Source organism: Fukomys damarensis, unplaced genomic scaffold, assembly GCF_012274545.1.
Source record: "Fukomys damarensis isolate Sample0158 unplaced genomic scaffold, DMR_v1.0_HiC HiC_scaffold_6, whole genome shotgun sequence".
In the NCBI taxonomy this organism is placed as follows: Eukaryota; Metazoa; Chordata; class Mammalia; order Rodentia; family Bathyergidae; genus Fukomys; species Fukomys damarensis.
Window position 1 is genome coordinate 28,439,552 of NW_022900918.1, and position 25,856 is coordinate 28,465,407.

A 25,856-nucleotide genomic window follows, 5' to 3' on the forward strand; every position below is an offset into this window, starting at 1 on the left:
CAATAAACTCAATAAAAAAAAAAAAAAAAAAAGAAGTGGCCGGCATTATAGCTCAATGGTAAAGCACTTGCCTACCATGCTCAAGGATCCAGAAACTCCCAAAGTAATAATAATGATAATTCTGTAGTAGGAAAATATAGTTTAACAAACAAAAGTTATAGTCTCTATTAGAATAATAGTTACCTATACACACAGTCATTTAAATTGATTTTTAAATAAGGCGGGAAAACCAATGTATTCTCCCTTTTAAGCGTTATTGAGTTGATATTGAAAGAAACAAAATGTGTATTTCCTGCTACACTCTTAGACCTGCGTCACTTTCATCTTGTGTTGATATCACTCAACTCAGATAGCTTTAAAATTTAAGAAAACAAGAATATGTAATGAATCTTTGAAATTAAAACAATTATAAAATATCTCTAGATATTTCTTTCTCAGTCTAACATTTACCAATTATTGAGGACCTCCTAGAGTATAGGCTTAAACTTCTTATTTTTATTTATAATTTCTTATTGTTAAGGGATTTCCTCCAACATTAGCTGTGTACTTTTTAGCAAAGTCATATTTTCCTATTTTAAAATGACATATCAAAATTTAAAATGTAACTACAACATCTCAATTAATGAATAATTAAAAGCCAGCCTCCTCACATTCAGAGAAGAATTTTGTATCCATTTTTCTCTGAAACGGTGGAAGCGTGTACCCTCTTGTTCCAGACTTATGATTTACCTTGTTACATGATGGAAGATCTGGCAGTGCCTTCTGTAGGATTGAAAGTGTTCACCTCTGAGACAGTACTCTCCTGTTCCCCTCATCTGTTAAATATTAACCGTTGGAATGGAGACACAACTGCCAGATGATGGTCTTTCTGTGGCATATGATTGACAAATTTGGGAAATGCTTAATCGTCATAGTGTTCTTGTTTTCTTTTTAATGTATTCGTTCTTTTACACATTACACTGTGTATTACATATTTCCCCATTCTTTACAGCTCTCCTTGTTTTCCTTGTCAAAATTCCCTTATTCCCATTTTAATACATTTCTTCTTACCTATATTTTCCCCATTCCCTATTTCCATCCTTGCTTTGCTTTCAAATTATATAATCCTAAACTCTACTAAATTTTTCATGAAACAGGAGAAATACAAGCAATATCAATAGCAAAATGGTGACTTCGGGAGCTTTTCTATTATCCCAAATCACTCTTTGTTAGTGTACTGTGTTTGTTTAAAGCTGAGGTATTTCAGTTTCTTTCTTGACCTCTTAAAAACTGAAGCCATGAAATGAGCAATTGGAGATTCGTGAGTGGCCTTTTGAGTCATGCAGTACTATTTCCTAATGATGACCTATGATGTAGTTCCCAGTGCCCATCCATTCAGCCTTCACTGTATTTATCAGCACTGTGCTGATGACACCATCGCGGCACAGTGGACACTGCAGAGAAGGAGGGCATATAATCACTGCCCTGTGGACTTAACAGAAAAGCAGCCATCGGACACACAAAATCATCAGTATAATTATGTTACAGGAAAGGGAAATGCAAAATATTAAGAAAGCAGGCAAGAGGCAAAAATCTGTGCTTGCCTCACTGATCTTGGATGAAAGGTGTGTCATTCTGGTCTCATGTGTGAAATGTGGCACCTACACAGATATTCCTTAGCAGACTACAGAATGTAAGATTCTGAAACCAGCATCTAATACAAACCAATTTCCAAAGTTTTATAATTTTTCCAACTCTATGTTGTCATTGTTTTTTGCTGTTAAGGCAGTGAAATCTGTTGTTTAAATGTTATCTGGGAAATCTTTTCCTCAGCTATAAAACCATGAGAATCGATTAGGATGTCAAAAAAGAAATGTGGCCAAGTCTTAAATAAAAAAGAAGAGGATTAGACAGGACAGAAGCGTGAACAGAGATTAGGAAGAAAAAGGCCAGGTGAGACTCAGGAAAAGGAAAGTAATTGTTCGGAATGAAAGGGTTTGCTTCCTGGACGCTGCATTGTAAATGTTTCTGGGTGCAGCAGGTTTAGAACTATAGAGCATTTAATCTCATACTTGTCTTCTGTTTGGGTATCACCTGTGTTTCCCAGGTGCAAAAATGTGTCTAACCTTACCCTACAATAACTTCTTTTTGTGGCAAAAGTAGAGTGTAGGGATTTTGCACCTGTGAGAAGCATGTCTACAATTAGAAGCATGGACTTTCCAGGGAAATTCCTTCTAAATAGCAATCTGTATATTACCTCACATCTAATCAATTTCAATAAGTTTCCATTTAGGGGACTTTGGGGTCACGGATTCCAAATGAATCAGCTTGTGGATCTCTTGAGACATCGAACGTTGTTGCTATTTTCATTATACTGAATAAAAGTAATTCCATCATGCTACATTTCCTCACCCTCTGCCTTTCTGGCATAACAAGCATTTTAATGACTTCTGGGCAACCATTCAGAATCATTTCTTCACTGTCAATCAGCCATTTAATCATTCCTTCATATATTCAACACATAACTTCAAGCAGTAAATTCTCTCTGTGTTTTGTGTTGTGCCAGTATTTCCTAGGGTCTCTGCTGTGGAGCCTGCCAACCTGGGGGCAAATAAAACATGATTGACAAGGAAGGTCAGTTACAACAAAGCAGCGCACTAATTATATAGGTCAGTTCAAGAAGAATGACTTCAGTTTCATGGCCAAGATTACTGTGAGTTGGAGTAGTCAAAAACAAAGAGGATCTTGAGGAAAACTCAAGCTGATTCTTGGCAGACTGGTGAGATTTTGATTGATGGCTAGAAAAGAGAGGGAATTCCATGAAGAGAAAAAAAAAGTACAGAAAAATTTGAGTCTGACAGATTCGGGAAGTGGGAATATAGACAACTATGGTATAGATGAGCAGGAATACATTAGATATTAATGAAAAGAATGAATAAGTGAATGCACAATTAAAAAGAAACTAGAGAAAGTTTAGGAAAGGATAGTTGGCAGCGAAATTTTAACTGAAGGGGATTTCATAAACAACATGATTGATAGCTACAAGATAATAAAAAAGCCTGCAGAGGCCATTTCATGTAGGATCAAAACAAACAATTTTCATCTGCCATCAGTTTTATTTGTGTCTGTCAAGGCCTTGGAAGAAATGAAAGAATCAAATTATTTATCTGGTAATATAAATACTAGGACAACGAGTTAATTAAAGAATGTTAACCAGGCAATTGTGCTTCATAAACATGTTTGCAACTACATTGAAGTTACAGGTTAATCACACAGTTTGAAAAATAATGAATCAGGTAATTTCGCTGGTAAAATCATATTATCAGTGTCTCATGGTCATGTTAATGCATCACTTTTAGTTCTTTCAACAAATTATGTAAGCATACAAGTTTCTTCACCTTCAACCTTCAACGATGAGTCTGAGATTTCTGACAAAATTTGTGTTTTGAGTGTCCCTTCATCTTTCTGAACTATCCTTATGATTTAAGCACATGCTTTTTTTAAAAGCAATTTAAGAATCTTCAGCACTCAATTAAAAATAATTTTTCCATTAACTCTCAGACCTAAAGTGAATTAATAGCATCATGAATCATAATAAAGGCATCTAATTTTTGGCACATAAAAAGGCAAACACTCAGTTGGCCCCATCCATAACAAGTTTGAATGATCCAGGGATCTATATTTCTTCTTCCTCACAATTTTTTTCAAATTTCTAGATTCACTTTCTATTTTTGAGTCTCCAGAGATCTGAAATTCTATAGTCCCAGAATAAAAATAACATGGAAAAAGATGAACGTAGAGAATGTATTTTTGAATGAAAATACTCATATATTGTCTGTGCCTCCTGTACAACTCTTACATGAAGAAATGACCAGATTCTTCAATAAAGAAATATGGTGAATCTTTTATTCTTCCTTCACCTTTACATTTTTCTGCAGCTACTTGATCTCAGTAAGAGAGTTGTGGTCATAATAACTTATTTATTCAGATGTATTATGCCATCTTTCCTTATAAAGGTTTTGACTGCAGAAAAATTTCTTTTCATGGTACTTAAAAAACCTTAAATACTATATAAAGAGGAATGTGAAAGAACTATGTGTATGGAAAAATATTAAGGTCAATATTAATAGGAATGATATGTAAAAAATAAATCAAATATTTTAAAAATTTACCACCTGCCAGGTTGCAATAAGCAACATATCAGAGAGGAATCCCTGTTGGGAAGCTGTGAGTATTATTTTAAGGGAAAAAATTTCCATATGGCACAACTGTTTAACAACATTTTGTTAGAGTAGGCCCAGCTCTTCTATCTAGTTCTTGGTCAAAGATAATGGGAAAAAATAAAAGTAAACCCATTCTGGCCTCCTTTTCTAAATTCCTATCCCAAATATTCACTGATGCTACTAAAGAAATGCAACTTTCTTAAAATAAAGATATATATAGCATCTATAACTTTTTAAAGGTTGATTGTCCAACAAAGAGTTAGACTTTTTGGTAAGGATCCCAGTGATTTCTCTACTTAAAAGTCTATCTGTCAAATTATGCAAAATATAAAGTCTCTTTTAGGAAAATAAAAAATAAGTATAATTGGCCCTCTGCATCTATGAATTCTACTTCAGAGATTTAACTAACCATGAATCACAATATTTGGGGAAAAAACTGCATTTGTAATGAATATGTATAGACTTTTTGGTAATTATTTCTTAATCAATACAGTATAACAACTGTTCACATAGCAATTATATTTTATTAGGTATTATAGGTAATCTACAGGTGATATAAAGTATATGGGAGAATGTGCCTAGATGTGTATGTTATACACAGATCTTAAATCATTTTATAGAAGTGATTTGAGCATTTACAGATTTTGGTATCCACAGGAAGATTCTGAAACCTACCCTCCACAGGTACCGAGGGTTGACTCTACTGGAATCACTTGTTTGTAAAATGTAAGCAAAGTAAACCAAATCAACTTGTTTTTATGTATCTGGACATCTTATTAGTGTTATATTTTTATTCTAAGAACCAGACCCTACTACTTATGTAATGAACTGAATTTTTTTCCCATGAAATTTAGAAGGTTGTGATGAGAATTATGAGACTGAGGGAGGGAACTGGATCAAGAAATTTGAGACTGGACTTATTTTTAAAATATACTCTTCAGTGTTTCAAGATCTGGAGAAAGGTAATAGGGGCAATAAAATTATACATATATATATATATATATATGTATTAGTATGTATCACAAATGCATATTGATATAAATATCTAAAAACATTCTGAAAAAGCTAGGTGAGAACCAGGCAGAATGGACCCTCTCTTACCACACAGTAACTAAACTTGCTGCTTTGACTGGTCTTTTGTGATGGCCCAAACAGCTTTCTCTTTCTATACTAGCCCCAAGGTTTTGACCAGTATTGTTACGCAGGTTGATGTTTGATGTTTCTCTCTTTTTTATTTTTGGTACTAGGATCAAACTCAGATCCTTGCACTTGCCAAGCAGGCAGCAGAACTACTGAGCTAAGTCCGCGGCCCCTCTCCATTTTTATTTATTTATTTATTTTTTTAGTTTATTGGTGCATTTTATGTATACAGTACAGAGACATTTATTATTGGGATTCTGTACCTTCTTCCCCATACCCGCCCTGCTCCAGAACTTCTAAAGATATCCATCGAGTTGCGGCAGTGAGGTAGACTTCAAAACCCAGTTTACTTTTTTTAATCTTCTAACATTTTGAAATCAGTTTTTCATAGCTCTCCCTTCGTATGTTTGCTCTTGCTATTTATCGTACCATAAACTTTAAGAGCAGGGAAGATCTGTGTTTGAATTCCTATTCCCCAGAATGAACAAATGACTCAACTTCTCTGAGCCTCTGGTGTTTGTCTATAATATTAGAGAAAAATATTAATACAAACAGTAATTTTGTGAGGATTCAAGGAGACAATGCATACAAGAACCATAGGATATTGCTTGGAACATACTAAAGGTTTCATCCACAGTGGCTTCTGCATTCGTGCTAGTTTCCTCTTTCCCTGCTCCAACTAGTTTTCAAAATCCTACTCACCTTTCAAGCAAGTTCATTTCCTATTTCCTCCGCACTCATTTGGCTTGTGATTGTCTTTTCCCGTGTGTGGTGTCATCCCCCCAGCTAAATGACACAGAAGAGTATGCCCTGTCCTTTCACACCATGTCTTATGCCTTTCGTGTTGATTAATAGATTAAAGTGATACTTGTCATAACAGTTTATTGGGGTTGTCCAAGCAGATAAAATAGATGACAGCAGGCTGCCCAAACAGCTGTTATAGAATGAGTGTAAGTGCAGTGACTACAGGAGGTTTACACAAATTCCCTCAGAAAAATGAAACACAGACACTGCATGCTGGGAACTCACCATATCTGGCCGATTTCCATGGTCCACAGTGAGCAAAAATGGTGTAGCTCATTTTAAACAAAGATGTTGGATAGATTTTGAGTTTCAATAGTAGAATTGTAGATAGAAACAAACCTTGCAGATACCAACTGCAGCTTCAGAGGAAAAGGGGAGCCTGTAGGAGAATTAACTGTGGGATGGGTGTGCCTATCACAAACCAGTGTCAGCCATATTTATACCTGGAAGAGATACAGTGTTAACAGTGCGCGATCCACAAGGAGCATAATAGTCTGTGTGGTGGTGGCCTGTTGCAGTCTTTCAGAAAGGACAGAAAATAAAGTCATATTTTGAGAAGACACTGGTAATACCATTGTATTACCATTACCAGTGTGTTCTCCATATATCTCAACTTATAATTGCCCTTATTTTTAGATGTGTTCACTTTTCTAGGAATTTATATATGAGTAGTGGTGGCTATTTTTTAGAAAGTTCTTTGTATGATGAAAACAAGCTTAGGGCTAAAATTCAAAAGTAGCTGGATCTGCCTCTTAATATATAGTTAATATATACTTAATTGGTCTTTCTGTGAAGACTTATAGAACTAGTTCAATTATTATTCATGTGGATGAAATATCTTCAGAAATAGTGCTTAACACATCAGGTACTCAAGAAAAATACCTACCATTACACATAATTAATAAAACATTGTTAACTTCCTGACTATAATATTGATTTTTAAAAGGCTGACACAATTTACAGTTTACTGTAATTATCTTAGAAACACAGTTTCCTAAATAAAAATAACCAGATCTGAGGGATAAATGTATTATTTGCTGATCTCAGGTTTGAATCTGCATGAATTATATGTCTGACTGGAACTTCAGGAGAACAAAGTTAAATTAAGAAATAAATCTGTCTTGGAGCTCATTTTCACCACACAAGAGTATGGAAGAAAGACAAGCTGCTTTTTCTCATAGGATTAGGTGAGAATAATCCAATTGAGTGGATCAGGTTTTAATTATCTAATGAATGAATCCTGCTAGGAGTTCTGAATTCTGTGTCCTGTTAAGACTTACAAATAGAGCTGAATAAACTGCAAGAGACTAAAGAATAAAATAAAGAATAAAAAATTCAGATAAAATACTATGGAAGTTTATAGATGGTGATTTTGTAGGTTATTGTTGATTTCCCTGACAGAATATGTGAAAATTAAAAATCAATGAATTTTAGAATGAATGCTGATGTTGAGTTATCTAATATTCTCACAGGGATACATTACTATTAGAAATCTTTGGTTGTAAGCAACAGACACTAAATTTGTCAGCTTCAACAGACAAGAAGGGAAAGTATCATAAAGATGAAGGTTTTTTCCTCACAGAAGCCCTCAGGGAAAAAAAGCATATCAGTTTCCCCCTCACCTCTCTCTGTTTTTCTTGTTCTCCTAGATCATTTATTTATTTATTTTGCTTTTTTGTCCTAGATCATTATTGTCCTTTCTTCCTTGATTTTTTTTTTCATTCTTGATTTTAATAGATTATCTTTCTCATTTGCACTGAGCCCTTCATGTTTGTGGACTCCACATGTCTGGTTTCAACCCATGCGCACAGAAATATTCACATAAAAATTGTATCAGACTGAACATGTATAGAATCTTTTCCTTGTCATTATTCCTTAAACATCATGACAACTATTTGTGTATCATTTACACTGTGCTGGTTGTTACTAGTAATCCAGAGATGATTTAAAGTATGTAGGCGGATATGGAAGGTTATACATAAATATTAGGGCATTTTATTCAAGGGACTTTATCATCTGCAGATTTTGGTAATTGTGTGGGGTCCTGAAACCAGCCGATCCCTTGCGCATTCTCAGGAATGACCTTACTCAGTTTAGCTACTAGAAAAAGCCATGGCTCCAGATTTGTGCCTCCTGTCTCAGCCCTTACTGGAACTTCAATCTTCCAGTCCCAATTCCAAATGATTAGAAAACTTAATTTGCCAAATTCGTCGCTGCACATACTGAACAACTTATATTTGGGAACCCAATGATAATGATGGAATAGATGTTCATAATCCTCACTGGTGAAGAGCCATTTTCTCTCCGGCCTCTCATTCAGTGAGCCAGATCCAATCCTCATTGAAATCCTACCAGGTAATTGTATGCAGAATGAAACTTTCAACGGATAGTGCCATTTTTCACTGAATATATACCAGATATTTAAGGCAACTAAATAATGATATTATCTTCCTTATCTAAAAACTACATTACAGTTGGAAATAAGCAATGGAAAAGGGAGGGGGGAAGGGGTATTCTAATGACTGTTACATCTTCAGCCTCACCTTTCATTCAGTCTTAAGTATTTGCTCCTCTGCACAACACCTTTTCCCAAGTAGCCACATTGCCACCCAGATGTGAGCACAGGGCTGAATAAAACCATGGGTGCTAAAACGAAGGACTCTTTGGTACCTTTTAAAAGTAAGGTGATTTTAATAAAGACATCATTTGTCTGACAAGCAGCTCTGCATACACGGTATCTACTTCCCTTCTGATTTCTTAGTTAATTAGTTTTGAACAATTGTCACAAATCCACATTAAAAGGCATGTTTGTCAGGCACAAATGTGTGGATATAAGAGCTAACCTTCTGACTTTTGTTACAGTGATCTGGTGAGATGCGAATCAGGAGAAACAGTAAAAAGAATCAATTCCTGTTAAGGAGAAATCAAAGACTATAAACTCCTTGAAGGAATTTAGGATTTGAAATTATAGGTGAGATCTATAGCCTTCAATTAGTAGGAGGAAATGCCTCCAAACACACATGCGCCTGCAAACATGCTATAATCCTTTATTTCACATAGGTTTCCTTAATAATAATATTTAACAACCCACTTATTGTTCTTATGCTCCATTGACTCAGCAGCCTTGTTGACATAACATGATACAAAAATAAAATTTTCTCTTCCATGGAAAAGATTCTGGCATTATTCAGGTTTTTGTCTAATTAAAATTTTTATTTAACTATAAAGACAATTGTACTCTTTCTATTATTTTGAATTACAGATGATCTAAACACCTTAATCATTGGTTAGTTGCAGGATAGTTTTAAGGCCAGTCATTTTTCATTACTTTCTACAGAGACATTCATAGTCTACCTCTTTCTTTATCAAATACTGATTGTGTATCACTGAAGTTTTTTAATCATTGTTAAGATTTATAGCTAAAGAAGTAGACAGATTATTCATTCACAGAAACCCAGCAAAGTAAAAGTAAGACCAGACTAAATTAGACCTCTGAAGCTCTAACTCAATTTAGAAGCTTTACCAATCTAAGAAAACCAAAAATATCTACTTTCTTTCTGGTTTAAAAAAAAATCAGTATCAAAATTAAGAAATAATTTACTGCTTAATCTGATTGTACAACAGCATTTTGTTGGTTTATAAGAATTATAGTATTTTTACTGCTGTGCAGAGGAAGCAAAACTATATTAAAAGCTCGAGTGGGAAGCAGGAATTGGTTGTAAAAAAAAAAAAGAAAAGAAAAGAAAATATAAATTTAAAAAAGAAAAGAAACAAAATCTTAGGATCCAAGAAAATTTCTCCATAAAGATTGGTCATTTTCAAGGTTTCATCCCAACAGTTTGCAGCCACATAGATTTCTGCCTAAAGGAAGGCAGATTAACCAAGTATCACAACAGTTGGGCCAATAACTCAGGCAGAAAAGGAAGTGAATAGGTTACAATCTTCATAGGTGCTTTCAGCAGGTCAAGGTGAGGTAGAGACGGGTCTAAATAGAAATGATTTGGGAAGTCTGTGAGTAGTTATGATAATGTGTTACTAGAGCACAAAGAAGGCCACCTACTGTGCGTTGGAAGTGCCAGATTATGTTCTGAATACACTGCAGAGTTCCAGGATGATTTGCAGGATGAATCTCCAACAGTCAGTTGAAGAGCAGCCTTAGCATCAAGTTTTCCTTTCCACGTAACCCATTTACAGTTTGTGTGTGCAGCCATGCAAGAGTCATGATAGCTTAGATGATGATCTTAATTCTCTTCTTCCAATGGCCTTACCCGTGGTTGGTAGGTGGGAAAGGAGGCATAAATGCTGCCTCAAATTTGCCTTACCCAACTGCCTTTTCCTCTATAGCTATCAAAACATAAGCCTCTTAGAAACCCTCGCTACTTCTCCCCTATCTCACCTTTATTCTTTTGTTCCTTCCTGCCCCAGCCCTTCCTTCTAGAGGCTTTTCCACTTCCAATCACTAGAAGAGTTCTTTCTTGAGACCACTTGCTGCCTATCTTCATGTTTTCTAGGTGTCTGGCCAAGTGTCACCTACTTAGAGAAGACATCTCTGTACCCCAATGTAGAATAGATGATCCCCTACTTCTCCTCACTCTCTCACTTCTACTACAGTTTTCCTCTGAGTATGTATCAGCACCTGAACCTTACATTTAGTTTTTTAAACTTTTTGTCTCTCCCACTAGAATAAAAGTTATACAAAAACACAACAGCAAAAAACAGACACTTGTGTGCCTTGTTTAATCCTGTATTTTCAGAGTCTACAGCTGAGCATAGCCCGCAATAAAATTAATCCAAATGAGTGAGAGACACTTGTGTTTCTTGGAGAACTATAAGTGTATCTGCAATTTAAGGTCAGGCAGGAGCCCTCTGCAAAGTAAGTGATACAATAAAAACTCCACACTGTCTTCAAAATAAAGCCCACAGTGTGATATTGCACCTGCTCTGAAAGCCTGTTATTCAGAGTTCCGCAAGGATGAGTTATATTATTTGATAAAATATGGTGGGATTGGATAAATGAAGAACAGTAAGAGAAAGGCAAGAAAGAACAAAATAGGACACAGTGGTTCAGATTTAATCACACACACACGCGCGCGGGCATAGACAGACACACACAGAACTGGTAACTCTTTAAAAAAATTAAGCCACAAAGAAAATTGCTCTAGAAAAAGAAATGAAAATACTGAAACCACAAGTGGGACTTTCCAGATGATCCGGTTCTCCTAATTAAAACTCAGTTATCATTCTGTCTGATCAAGTCCTGTGTGCCTCTGCTGACCCCTCTTCAGCAGGCCTTGCTCTCCAGTGCCACCCCTTGGGTTTGACTCGTGATTGAATTCTCAGATATATTGAATGGAAGCAAAGGGATTTTAGAGGAAATTTCTTGAGGTCACAAATTCTCATCTTTGGTTTAGAAGCAGCTTTACACACGAAGCAACATTTCCTGTTCTTTCTGATGCCTCCCAGTTTCCACTTCCTCAAAGAGTATTTTTGTGCTGAGGGTCTAATTTCTTGCCCCCTGTGCAGTCTCTTTCTTTCCCTTCCTCTCATCTAGACTGTGCTTTCCTTCTCTTCTCTCTCCTCCCTCCAGCTTCAGTCAGTCAATAATATCGATTTCCACCATTCGTTCCCTTTCTCATCCCAGGATGAGAACACAGAATTGTTTATTTAACTTTCTACGGTTAGCTTTCTGAGGAACCCAGGGATGCAACCGATGACAAAGCCATAAAGAGAATTTATAGCTGTTAATTGTGTGTGTGTGTGTGTGTGTGTGTGTGTGTGTGTGTGTAAGTAGCTTTATGGGAGTGAAGTAAGGGGAGAAGGAGAATTAGAGGGGTATTTTAATGGACTATTTATCTCACCTCTGAGGGAATCACCTGGGATACTTTTATCCTGATTTATCACCCCAACCCTGAATCTAGATTGGCTTCATTGGCTAATTTAGCATGCTTGTCCCAAACAGCCAAGCGGATGGAAGATATAAGATACTCTAAAGTTTTAGAATATGCATGAAGTACCAGGAGGAGGGGGGGCCTCAACCTCCCAAAAGCCTTACCTCCTGCCCTTAATCTAGCCAGCCATTAAACAAATCACTTACTATGGCAGTATCGGTAAATTTTAATGAATTATTCAGAAATTTTCATTTGTTTTCAGGTAAGATAAGCTGAGTCTCACAGAGGGAATGCAGGCCCCAAGGGCTCCCCACAGTACCATATATCTGAGTTCTCATAACCGAAAGCTATATATAAATTTCCTGCTCCTGCAGCTGAGCACTGTGCTGTACCCTCCAATGCTCTGTGTACTCAGACATGGACTTCTTTGAAAGCAGATTATGATATTTTCTCTGAGATGATGTAATGCACAGTGTAAGCTGCTCTCCTTCCCAGTCAAATCTTTTTAACTTTTCATAAAAGGAAGGGGTAGACCAGAGTTCTCAATTTCTGTGCAAACAGAAGCAATGTTTCAAGACATTTGAGTGTGTTTTAGTCAAGTTTTCTTCACTGTGACCAAATACCTGAGAAAAATGACTGAGGCGGAAAGATTTAGTTAACTCATGATAGCAGTTTTACTCCATGATTGGTGTCTCCGATGGGCTCCATTCCTTTTATACCCATAGCATGGCAGAGAGAGCCAGTCACCTCATGGCAGCCAGGAGAGGGACAGAAGGAGGGAGGGACAGAGAGAGAGAGAGAGAGAGAGAGAGAGAGAGAGAGAGAGAGAGGGAGAGAGAGAGAGAGAGGGAGAACCGAGGAACCAGATCGATCATTAATGCCCGCAAGGTCATACTCCCATGACCCATTCCGCCAACCAGGCCCTTTTTCCTGTTTCCATCATTTTTCTGATAACACCATCAAACTATGATTGCATCAGTGGTAAATACACTTGTGATGTTAGAGCCTTCACTATGTCCCCATGCAAGCTTTTAGCACAGGAGTTTTGAGGAACATTGCAAACCCCAAACCAAACAGAGAGCAAGGCCATAATTGATCAGAATATAGGTCCATGGGATTTGGCCATTTAAGGTCTGTGTGCCAGCCAGACCTAGCCAGGACCCTATATCAGTTAGGGTTCACTAGAGTTACAGATTTTATACACACACACACACACACACACACACACACACAGTGTAGACTTACCTTGGCCACCTGCAGAGTCAGGAGTAGAAGAATGGTAAAAAAGTCCTTCTGTGCACTGGAGAGCTAGGCAGTCCAGTCAAAGGTAGAAACCCTGGCACTAATTGCGTAGTCCCCTTGGAGTCTGTACTGGGAAACTGGGGGTTCTGCACTGGAAGGGTGAAGAGTCTGCATGTGAAGCCTGGATGCAGTCACCCAGTGGTGAAGACTCGAGCTCCTCTGCAGAAGCAGAAATGAGACCTCCTCCTTCTTTCCCTTTTTATTCCTTCCAGGCTACAGCCTATTGGTTGGCAGCACCCACATTCAGGGATGGTCTTCCCTCTTTGGTAAATTCATCATCCACACTCAGAGCTATGCACAACCAATCATCTGGGTGCTTCAAGTCAACACCACAGTTAAGCATCACAGACACAGACTGGATAGGGAGACCTCCACAGAAGAGAAAAGCCAACCAAGCAAAGAGTTTGAGGGAATATAAACTACCTCTAGGAGTTAGAGTTGAATATCTACTAACTTTGCATCCTTAGTACCTTTACAAAACATAGCTATTGCAAATAACCATTTAATTCTATAAATGTGTCTTCTTAAATTTCTTTCTTCATTCACTAACAAGCATATATAATCCTAGTTACAAGTATATTAGATGTAAACAGATAGTAGCAACCTAGAAGTACCAAAGTTCTACCTGGATGTATTGTGGAGGCTTCTCTTTTAAGATGACATTCAGGGGCTGGGGATTTAGCTCAGTGGTTCAGTGGCCTGCCTTGCAAGCGCAAGGACCCAAGTTCAATCCCCGGTACCAAAAAAACAAACAAACAAACAAACAAAAGATGACATTCACATGGGTCTCCGTGAATGAATAGGAATTTAACTCAAAGGAGGGCGTAGGGTTTGGTATCACAGAGTTCTGGATTCAAATCAAATGCCCATTGTCTGACATTGTGTACGTTCCTTTACCTTGATGGCTATTTAACAATGTATAAAACTGAAGTACAAAATGTACGTCTTTCAGTGTTTTATGAAAATTCAGCAATATATTTTTAAGCAATGAATACCTAATAGAGTAGTCAATTGCAGAAGCCAGATAAGTGGTTCCTGACAGGCTGCAGCCAGACCACAGTAGATACAAAGGCACGGAGGTGTGAGGTGTAATAAGCAGGTGTTTTTGCCGAGCTGGATGCAGAGAGAATTGAAAGAATGATAGGCAAAGGAATAATATCTAGATTATAAAGACCAAGGCTTAGCAGGTGGCACACAAAAAAAATCTGTCCTATAGTGCAGAGAGCACCCATGAGATATTTGTTAATTAATGGCTGTAGGATCATCTTGGATCTCCGTTAAACTTCTTTCTGATAATATATGGCATAAAAATATTCTATTATGTTTCACTATTTCAGAAGCACTTTCCCTCCAATTGGTCCAAATTAATGGTGTTTTGCTTGGACTCTTTATAGGAAAGCGGTTGTACATTGATTTCTTTCAAAATTACTTTCTAGCTCTATGAGTAAACAGTCTCATAATTCCAGAACATAAAATACGGTTAATGGGCTTTTGTGTTTTGCTCAAAAACGTGTTTTTAATTCTTGTCCTTGATAAGGTGTATTAGTTTCCTAGGGCTGTTGTAACAAATGATCACAAACTGGGTAGCTTCAAACAATAGATATTTATTATCTCACAGTTCTGGAGGGCAGAGTATGAAATCAAAGTGTCAGCAGAGTTGCTTCCTTCTAGAGGCTCTGAAGGAGAACAGGTTTCCCTGGTGACTCCTTTAATTCTTGCTTTTATTGGGCTTTTAGCTCCATTACTTTAATCTCTGCCTCTGTCCTCACATAACTATCTTCCCTGTGTGCCTCTGCCTCAGTCTTCTCTTTTCTCTCATAAAGACACCACTCATTGGGTTTAGGGGCCACCATTAAGATTTCATTTTTAGATATTCTACTTAATTATTCAGGCCAAGGCCCTCCGTCTAAATATGGTCATTTCACAGGCACCGGTAGTTAAAATGTGGACATAACTTTTGGAGGACACTACTAAACCCAAAAAGAAAATCATTTAAAACATTATTGGAAACGTATTTTAAATGTTTAATTAATGTACCTGTTGCTTGCCTTCCTTTGCCCTCTTAAAGAGGTCAAAGGGAAAGAATCCATCAGAAAGTAGTGTCCGTTGTGATTCCCTTGATCTCCTTGCCTGTGGTCGTGAGCCCTTGGCATAGGCATGTCCAACAAGAGCAGCAATCAGCAGCTGTAGCTAAAAGAGGATGTTGAAGGTCACTTCTGTGCACAATCCATCCAGCAGTGGAGACAGATCCTTTAGAAATTCTGCACCAATTCCAGAACACTTTCACTGGCAGTGTTGTTCTTGGCTATAATAATTCTGGAAATCCAATAAAATTGAGTCATTATCTCTCATAGCATTTACTTTTTGCCTGGAAATGGGTACTCCAATTTCTGGTACAGAAGGGTTCTACTTGTTCCTCTGTAACAAAATCTCATGTAGAAATTGCATGATTTTTTGTACCACTTTTCTTCTTTGTTGAGGGATGTGGTTGGGGATATTTTCTTCACACTGGTAAAAGAAGATGATGGCAACAACCTTTGGTCACTCAGAATGATGCATGATTGGAGGGTTCACTGCAATTTCAAAACCTCAGGAGTGCAAATTTGCTCTGAGAACCCTTCACCCCTCCAGAAAAAGAAGCACAGACCCAGCTGGCAGCTGACAGGGCTCACACCATCAATTTTTACTTTTTTTTTATTTTTAAGCTCCCACACTACCCATTCTTAGGTTTTCTTTTCCATCTTATGAGTTACTTCTGGCTGCATTATTCAGTTTTACTACTTTCTTCTATTATTTGTCTATATGGTAGCCATAATTTGTACCCTTCTCCTAAGATAATAAACTCTTGAGAAACCTAAACTACACTGCTTGTTTACTAATTGTACTTTCCCTGCAATCCATGGCAGCTATTCAGCAAGCTCTCATTGAATTCACTGAAGCTAAAGATCCAAATTCATTTAAAATTTTCTCATAGGCCTTGTCCTGGTAAAGCTTTGCCCTCTGTCTTATTAGAATGCTACTTAGCGACACCTAGTAATTAGGAGCATGCCTTCCTTTTATTAATTCTATTTAACTAGTTAAGCAGCAAGAGGAATAAAATGTTCAGGAGAGGAGAAAATAAATCGATGTAAATAAGTAAAGCCCCAGAATACTGGAAGAACTCAAACAAGAGGGGATAATGTGAAGGACTGAGAGAATGTGCGAGATTAGAAGAGAAATCTCACATCTCATTGAGGACAGTCTGCTGTACCTTCCCTATAACTAGCATGATATCAATCATTCAGGCTTTGAAAGTACAGGACCCTTCTTAACCCCAAGTAACTTAGACCCCCTAACCTCAATTTGTAACCGTATCATTTATAATAAAGATTCACACATAAATATCTTATTGATCGTTCAATCTCAGTGTGTCACAAACTGACCCTCCCTTTCAAAAGAGCCCCTTTTACTGATGACTTAAAGACACTGTATATTCTCTTTGCTAGCACACCTTAAATCTTGGAATCTCGCTGGGTTTTTCTCTCTTCCAAATTGAGATCATCATGTCACATTTATTTTCCATATATCATCTGGCTAAATTCTCAGGACAGCCCTATGGCATCAAACTGATAACCCCAGAGAACCAGTAGCACATTCCCAGAATACAAATGGTGCTGAGAAGTCTATTTGAGTGGATAGACACCCAGGGCACTACCTGAAAGTTGTGTTGTCCACACTCCATCTCCTATCTCCACTGCCTTGTTGGGCTTCCTGTAGCATTGACCTGAATATCCTTTGTCTGCTTATCATTACTTAATGTTGAATAGGTTGGAGAAACAATACTGCAATCTATTAATGGGAATATAATTTATTCTCTTAAAAAGTAGTAGTGTCCCGTTGGAAAAATTTCTCCCTGACTCACTATCAGGAAGAGTTAAAATCTTATTTTATGAATGTAGGGAACTAAATCACTGATGATGCTTCTTTTGTGCTTATTGGGAAGCTTAGAACTATCTGTGTGACCCAAATTTCACAATACGTTTCACCTATGTGGTACATCTTCTCAGATTCCCTGGGACCACCTTCTTCTCACTCTCGGTCACCTTCCCCACTTAAGACTCTGAATTTCAGCAGAATTCCATGGAAATTTAAATGTAGGATTTAGCTTCTTGAGTGACTCCAGAGAGGTGAGAAGGAACCTGGAAAGCCAAGAAGGAGCTCCCCAAGATGAACCATGAAAAGGAAATGGAGGAAACTGGGAAGAATAGGCTCTCTCATCTCTGTCTCCTGTGAACCACTCCAAGCCATGTTTTCTCCCTGGGACCCTTTTGTAGAAGGATGGCATAAGACAGAGTACAGTATATTAATCAGCTTCCTGTCACTGTGACAAAATACCTGAGAAAAGCAATATGTACAAGGAGGGTTGCTTTTAATTCATAGTTTTAGTGGTGATGGTTCATGATTGGTTGGTTTCATTGCTTTTAGAACTATAGTGAGGCAAAAACATGAAGACCACAGCAGAGGAAAGCTGTTCAGCCCATGGCAGCCAGGAAGGAGAGAAAATCAGGGTTGGGGAGAGAGAGTGATTCTAGGGACAAGAAATAGTGCCTAAGAACATGCCTCGATGACCCACTTTCTTAGTGAGACCTAATCCCTTTACGATAGTCTTCCAACAATGCCATCAAACTAGGAACCCATCAATCTACTGATGAAGTTAGAGTCCTTGATAACCTTTCAAAAACCCCACCTCTGAATGAAAGAGCCTTTTGGGAATATTTCAGATCTGAACTCTAAAACAATGATCAAGCATGGAACTGCTAGGTCACTTGGTGGCTTCTCTTAATATAGTAGCCAGGGGACCATCACAGCACAATATTTTCCTTCTTCCTTTGCCCCAGTTCTGTTTTCCTCACTCTAGTTGCCTTGTGTTTGTATGTGTACATGTGTGTTTGTGTGTGTCTTTGTGCATGTGTATATTTTATCTCTGAAATAAATTGCTAGCCTCTTGATCTGTGCTTCAGGATCTGGTTTCTCAAGAATTTGGTCTGACACTACTACAGAGTATTTGGTGCAGGCGTTAATCAGCCTCCATTCTTGCTGCTTTTTCTTGGTTGATTGGTTTTAAGGGTAGCAGCTACCCTTTTTGATCATTGAACTGGGTCTACATTGCCAAGAATTTGTATTTGGCAGAAATTTTTCCTTTTGATGTCTGTCTTAATAGAAAATTGAGAGTGAATGTAATTCCTGCATTATCCTCCAAGCTCCAACATGTTGACCCCTGGTTTTTAGTTGGTACTGCAGGAATGCCAGAAAGCACAAAAGAGCAACTGACTGTAGCCTGCTGTTAATATAGTTGAAATAACTTGTCAGGCCTCCACTATGAAAGCAGATTTTTTTTTTCTGCTGACAGAAACTAGAAGAAGTGCCATAAAATCAAAAATAAGCTGTGAAATCCACTTTAAGTTAATATGAAAGTGTGTTGTTCCATTGACCTAGCATTTTGAAAAGCAAGCAGTGTTGTCTTTTGAAGGATATAAAACTGTGATGAGGATTTCTTTGTGGAAAAAAGGAAGCAGGAGGAGAGGTTACTTTTTTATTATTATTTATTATTTTGTTTGAAAATGAAAAAGACAGTTCACTTTGACTCAAGTCAGAAATAAATTTGAAAACAAGAGTGTTGGTGATTTTGATGGTCGTTCCCTCTTAGCCATCCTAACAATAAACTATTTGCAGAATTCTATGCATACCATAAACTCACTTTTTATTTGAAGTTTTCCTTGTAGTTGTTGTAATTTTTCCCTATAATTTTTCTAATTATTTGAACTTTTAAAACATGTTAACAAGACATCTTTTTCATAAGCAAATGTGTGTGTTTGAACTGAGCAGAATTTTATTTCCATCTCAGAGGACTTTATTTGTTAAAACAGAATGTGTTCTGTGTGCTATATCTTCTTTCTGAATGCTATTTTAATTTTATTACTTTTAAAAATATTCAAAAACAGCCATGGTAAGTAAAATAATTGGCTCATTTTGAAGGGAAACTGTTCTTATTTCTCATTCACTTTTATGAAAACTAAGTCAGAAATAGAAAATAAATGTTAGAGCCTAGCCACAGAACAACATAGAATAACAACAGTTAGGAGAAACTCAGCATTTTTTTTTCAAATTTCAAAAACTGCCACAGGAAAAATATTATGTAGATGTCTATGACAACAAATTACAAATCTTTGGCATGCTCCTTGGGATCCAATCAAGGCTTCTAAAGGACTTCAGCTTGACCCTAGCTCTTCAGGTACTATTTAAGACAGAGTGTGCTGAGCCTAGTGACTGAGCAATAAGATGTTCAGCTCTTAAATGAGGTGCATGTGGACCAGAGAGAACCAGGGAGTACTGCTGGGTCTGATCCCATGCCCCTGAGATGAGAGTCTCTTTCAAATCTGCACAATGAAACCATGGGAAGCCTGGTTATGAGCTTGGTGTTGGAATGAAAGATCTGAATGTGCTCCCAGACACATCAACTGAGTACCCTGGGGCATGTCACATCATAAATCTCACCAAATTTCCTCAGCTATTAACGAACAAAAATATGCATATCTACCTCCTGAAGTACTTGGACATCGATTGAATAACTTTAATACTGCCTTGAAGATCTCCACTGTCTCACTGGGATGTTTATGGGTTTTTCTATCTTGCTTTTCTCACTGTATATTCACACCTAATTCCTAGCAGGAACTTGGGATTTGTTTTAAGAAATGTTTTCAAAAGAACCTAAAATTACTATTGATTGACTTATGTGCTAGGCGATCTTTCATTGTTATTGGTACCATTAAAACATTATCTTGTCCAAAATTTGACTGTTTTCTTGAGGATGATTCAAGTCCCTTTTCTTCAGGGCTGTCTCAAGGTCACTGCTCGCATTTAAAAGGTTAAAAAGACAGGATCCTGGCCCTTGTTATTCTCTAGTCATTGAAGAGTATCTCCACTTGAATTGTATCTCTTCTATGACTTAGTTAATAAAAGATTCCAGTGCTAAAATGTACTTGAAAACTATTAAACCCAGGTACCTAGACTTTTACACCAACTGGTAGACCTCACAGAATCAACCCCCTCATTTCTTGAGGGTCTGTAGTTTCACCTCTGTCAAAAGCGACTCAAGCCGCTCAGATGTCTCAAGAGTGTTGATGGTGTCTCCATTAACCTCATCTATCCATTTATAACCATAAACCTCTTGGCCATATTCCCTCTTCTTTCTGTTTTCGTGTTCAAATTGTGTTTTCCATAACCACAACTCAGGAATAGGAGGGAAGACAGAAGGCTGAAGAAGATGTAGCTTATCATTAAGCGTTGGTGATTTGTGCTCTTTGTTCTGCTGTGGACACATTGTTAGAGATCTGTAGCTTAGAAACGAATTCAACCCTGCAGAGTGCTTTCTCTCCTCCATCTCCTTTCCTGGTATTCATATCCTGTCTCATCACTCTGCACCGATGTCACATCTAGTTTCTCCCATAACTCCTTCCAGAAACGATTCTCTCTGTGGTCCTTGATATCCGCTCACTTTCCTACCTGCCAGAATTTTCTCAGCCTTCCTCCTCCTTGAGGCTCTCTGTGTTCCTTACTCTCTAATTTCTTCACATCTGATCTTTGCTTAGCGTTTATCTCGTAGTGATGTATCCATTTCACAGGAACCATGCTGTTTATTCCTTCCCCGTCTCTCTCACTTGTTTCCAGTCTGTTTCCATCCTGCAAATGAATACATCCCCCCCCCCAGTTCTTATGTTGCTTTTTCTCTTCTTCCCTGAAGCCTCCATTAGTTCCTATGGCTCGATCATCTCCATATAAATGACTCTCACCTTTCCCAGATTTTTCCTTCCTCTGTCTACTTGCCCTTTAGTTTGATTCCAGTGTTATAAATTGCATATGAGAATGTCCAGTTTAAGCTCTTTCTCATCTTTCAAGTTTACCGAGACATTGTTTCTCTTGCCATTCTTCCTTGTGAGTCGCATTTCTTTAATGAGTCCACCATCTCCTTAGAAGTCGTGAATCACCTCTGATTGAATGCAGCCTTGTTCTGTGTGTAATACAGTGTTACTCTAACAAGTTTCTTGTGATTTCATTTGCTAATCTCTTTTCATCTTGCCCACTGCCGCCTTTGGTTTTAGCTCCCATTGCTTGACTAGGTTCCTAAATCTACATTTTCTGCCTTCCAGTCCATTTCATCCACTGTTTCCCAGATTAATCTTACTTGCACACCATTTGCTTGTTCCTTACTCTGATATATTTGATATTTCCGTCTTGTTGCCTAACAAAGTAAAAAACTTTTTTTTTGTTTTGTTTTGTTTTTGTTTTTTCAGACAGGGTCTCACTATGTAGTTGAGACTGACCTGGAACTCACTGTGTAGCCCAGGCTGATCTCGAACTCACAGCGATCCTCCTACCTCAGCCTCCTGAGTGCTGGGATTACAGGCGTGCGCCACCACGCCCGGCTCTAAAATACTTTTCATTAGCCTTAGCTCCCTCCATGTCTGTACCTAAACACATTAATGATTAGTACTTTCTGAAGCCGCCTCCACTGCAAAAAGCAAAATGTAAGCTATTCTCATTCTGCAACAAAAGTCTTTTCTTTCCTAATGCTGAACTTTCCTCATTTGGTTCCCTGTCAGTCCTACCTGAAAGCCCATTAAAAAAATTCCCTCACTCTAGCTATATGCTAAGATGCCTTTAAGAAAAAAAAAGTTCTCAATGAATACAAAATCCTCAATAGATACATGTTATATAGAATTATGTAGAATTCAAATGAGTTCAGTTGATTAAGAAAAGTTTAAATTTCCACATTCAATCATATTAATAAAGAAAAATTAAAAATGAAAAGGGACATGAAGATAGAAAAATGTGGGGAAAATACAGTTTTAGCCTTCATTGGATGAGTGTGAAATTTTATTTTTAGCATCCTGGCCCATTAAACAGATGTGTCCTTGATTTTGTGTGTTAAGAAGAGAGACACAGAAGAGGCCCGGATTCTCTCTACTGTTTGCAGAGTGTCCCGAAGACTTTATGTTCAGAATAATGTAAATAAACAAAACAGAATTCAGATAGGTCTATGAAGTGAGCTATCTGCTCTTGGATTTAGTACTTGTGGTCCAAAGATTACATAAGAAAAGGATAGTTGCTCCTTTCACACATTAATTTTTGTATCGTCTGTCTAAATCAGGTCTTAAATTTGGCACTGTTGCAATTTGGAGGCAAAAAATTCTTGATTGTTGGAAGGTTTTCTGTGCATTGTTGGGTTTTTAGTAGCATTTCCAACTGATGTCAGTGGCATTCTCCTCCCTGGCCCCATGCTATGTCTCCAGACATTGTCACATGTCCCCTGGGTAGCAAGATCCAAATTTAGATGGAGATATATGTGATTAAATTTCATGTAATTCTCTACAAGCAGTGAAAACGGCGAGACTGACATACTTTCCCATGGAAAAGCAACTGGACTCATTTTAAGGTCTCATTCTAAAGCCCTCCTGTTTACATTCCTTTGGGCTAAGCTTCAAATCCATTTGTATGCTGTAATATTATGCATAATTTTGTAACATCCATAATCATTGACAGCTATGAAACAGACAAGACTCACAGGCACCATTCAGAGCCACCTCTTATAATGAATATACAAATATGGCAGGAAAAAGCCCAACTGTCCAAACTTTGATAACTCTCAACTGGGGTCCAGTGAACATTCCAGCTACAACCATGTGCTCATTGTGACAGATCAGACAGATGGAAACACACACACACACACACACACACACACACACACACACACATCATGATAAAAGACATTACTAGAAACAGTTTTACTTTTAAACAAGCTCTGTACTGTAAATTACTGATCTGTATACTAGACATGCCATGTGTGTGTGTGTGTTTCTTTATGCCTTTACTCAAACCCAATGCAAAGCTATTGGTGCATTTAATTATTTTTAATGGTAACAGAATTATCATATGTAATAATCTCCTATAGCTTGGGCCAAATCTAGAATAGTAAAGAAACTTCAAGAAGTTCAGAGAGACAGCAGCTGTGATGGAAATTGGCATTTGTCTCTTCCTGATATCTATCTGATGAGCGACAGATCTTAGGTAACAATAGAACATTGACTTTGGTAATAAAAAAAATCCCATTCTTATGGGTCACCAAAAACCTTGGAGAGGTTACTACTCTATTTCAGATACAGATGAATACAGCAGAAAATAAAACATCTACCCTTCTAGACAACTGTTTATTTCTTTAAATAGCTACTTTCCTTAGTTTCCTGAGAGCAGACACGTTTCCCAAATTTAAGTTGTAAATTGCTTTTCCCAAAGAAGCCAATCCCTGTTTTGATTAAAGCAACAAAATATGTTTTTACTATTCATATAAAAGGTTTGTTTAAAATAACCCCTGGTCAAATGGTCAGTGACGATGCTAGCTGAAAGGCACACCACACAGCTACTTTACACAATTACTGTCAGCACTGGGTATCTGTCAAATTTATTTAAGCTCAACTCCCTTATTTAGCACGTGTTTATTACAAAGTAAAGATAATTTATTACTCATGATCCATCACTCTCATTCTTCTTTATTATGCAGCTTCTTATTTGTGTATACAGGGATGTAGCTTCGAATTTGTGAATCCACACAAAGTGACACTGTGCAGTGTGACAGCAATGTGACCGAGGCCTTCTTTCATTTTCTACTTTTTGCATTGCTGATGAGTCTACTATCAACACTCTAAATTTACAGGGTCTGTAAACTCCCAAGTTATGATGGTTCTTTGGATGTTAATTACCCCCATTCATACCGCTCTTTATTACATGTTTGATATATGGTATATATCGTTGTCCTTTGTATTCTGAGAGAATGCAGCTAATGGCAATTCCAATCTCTGTGACTGCTGGTGCCAGAAAGAGCAGTGTGTGTCTAACACAACCTTTCCCTGCATATACACAAGGCAGTATCCAGAAATTAGCAACACCAGCTCTTGTAAGAGTTTGCATTTTGCTATTCCATTAAAGCCACCAAGTTTATGGCACTATAACACAAATTTTATGCTAAGGAAAAGGAATCACAAAACTTTTTCTCCTCCAAATTCTATTATGTATCTTAGGAAAAGAATGGATCCATATATCTTGACTTTAGTTCTTCTTCCAACCCTCAATGCACTAAAAAGGAGAAAACAGATACCTATCATTCTCGAATTTGGGGTTTAAGATAATAATTTTTGCTCCTGAATATAAATCCCTTCTTTGACTTGGGTTAATTATACATCAGAGTGGTGTTTTTTTCCACTTCTGTTCCTCTCCTTCCTCTTCCTATTTCTCCTCCTCCTCCTTTTTCTTCTGTAACCCAAAAGATGAATAAGTCCACCTGCACTTTCTCTTCTAGGTTGACCTTCTCAGACCTTGAGTTAGGTTAGATAAATTATGTTGTCAGTGCTTTTTAATTAATTCATTTTTATATTAACAAAAAGCAGATAAATCCATGATGTTCACTGTGATTATTTAAAATATGTATGCATTATAGAATGGTAAAAATCTGGGTAACAGATTTTACAGATAACATTGCTTAACCTAATAACAGATGCATTACTTCATCATGTCCAGTTTATGTCACCAGAAGAGGTGTGTGAAAAATGTGAAGCATTTAAGTAGAGAAACTCACATAAAGGCCAGGAGAGATCGTGTTTAAACTCTTAACCTTTATTACATACTTCTTACACCTAGCATAGTAATATCCTTTTTAACCACTTTGTCTTGCATTAAATCTCCCAACAAATGTGGAAATGAGGCCACGTGACCCCCATTTACAGGGGCAGCAAGTTTACAAACCCATGTAGGCCACACACTTCCAAGTAGCAAAGCTGGAATCCAACCCAAGGTTGGAGGCCTCCTTGAATACAAAGCTTTTTCTGTTTGTCTAATGCTAGAGTAGAGAAATATGGAAAGTGACTTAAGAATGACCTTTCCATATAAAAGGGATTATTTTGTACATCTCTGATGATATTCTTCATATTCTTGGGAATAAAAAAAAATACAAATAATGAGCTCTATTTCTAGTGGGAAAATTGAGAAATTTGAATTGGTTATAGAAGTAATTTATCCACAAATTTGTATGTGAAACTGGCCCTCCTTGTTAGACCAGCAAAATAGACTCTTCATTGGACTTTAACTTTTAGAACAAAATGACTTAGCAGCATTTGGGGCACAGATAAAAGCCTAATCAAGTTATCTATGGTGTAATAAACTACCCCAAAGCTCAACAACATAAAGCTGCAAACATATTATTATGCTCATGATTCTCTTTTCTTGAAAGTCAGGCAAGGACAGTTTGACTAGCCTTTACTTCCAGGTATCTGGGGTCCTGGTCAGGAGAGCTTGCTTACCTGACAGTCATTAGAATGGCTCCAACTGGGGTCCTAGGTGTAGTGCCTTCTTTCTGGCTATTAACTAAGTTCTGTGATGTTTCTTTCACACTCCAACTTTGGGGATTGAAATCAGCAAGAAGCCTTCTTTTCTC

The 25,856-nt window shown here is 37.4% G+C and overlaps 1 protein-coding gene and 1 long non-coding RNA gene across 3 annotated transcripts in view; one reads left to right on the forward strand and one right to left on the reverse strand.

Annotated features, from left to right (window-relative positions):
• LOC104866516 overlaps positions 1-818 on the reverse strand; it is a 17,171-nt gene extending 16,353 nt beyond the window's left edge. The window contains exon 1 of the long non-coding RNA XR_781470.1: positions 730-818. This is a non-coding gene — a long non-coding RNA (uncharacterized LOC104866516). The remainder of the gene's footprint in view (positions 1-729) is intronic.
• Positions 1-25,856, forward strand: part of Gpc6 (glypican 6) — a 1,098,597-nt gene that overhangs the window by 602,700 nt on the left and 470,041 nt on the right. The window lies entirely within an intron of this gene.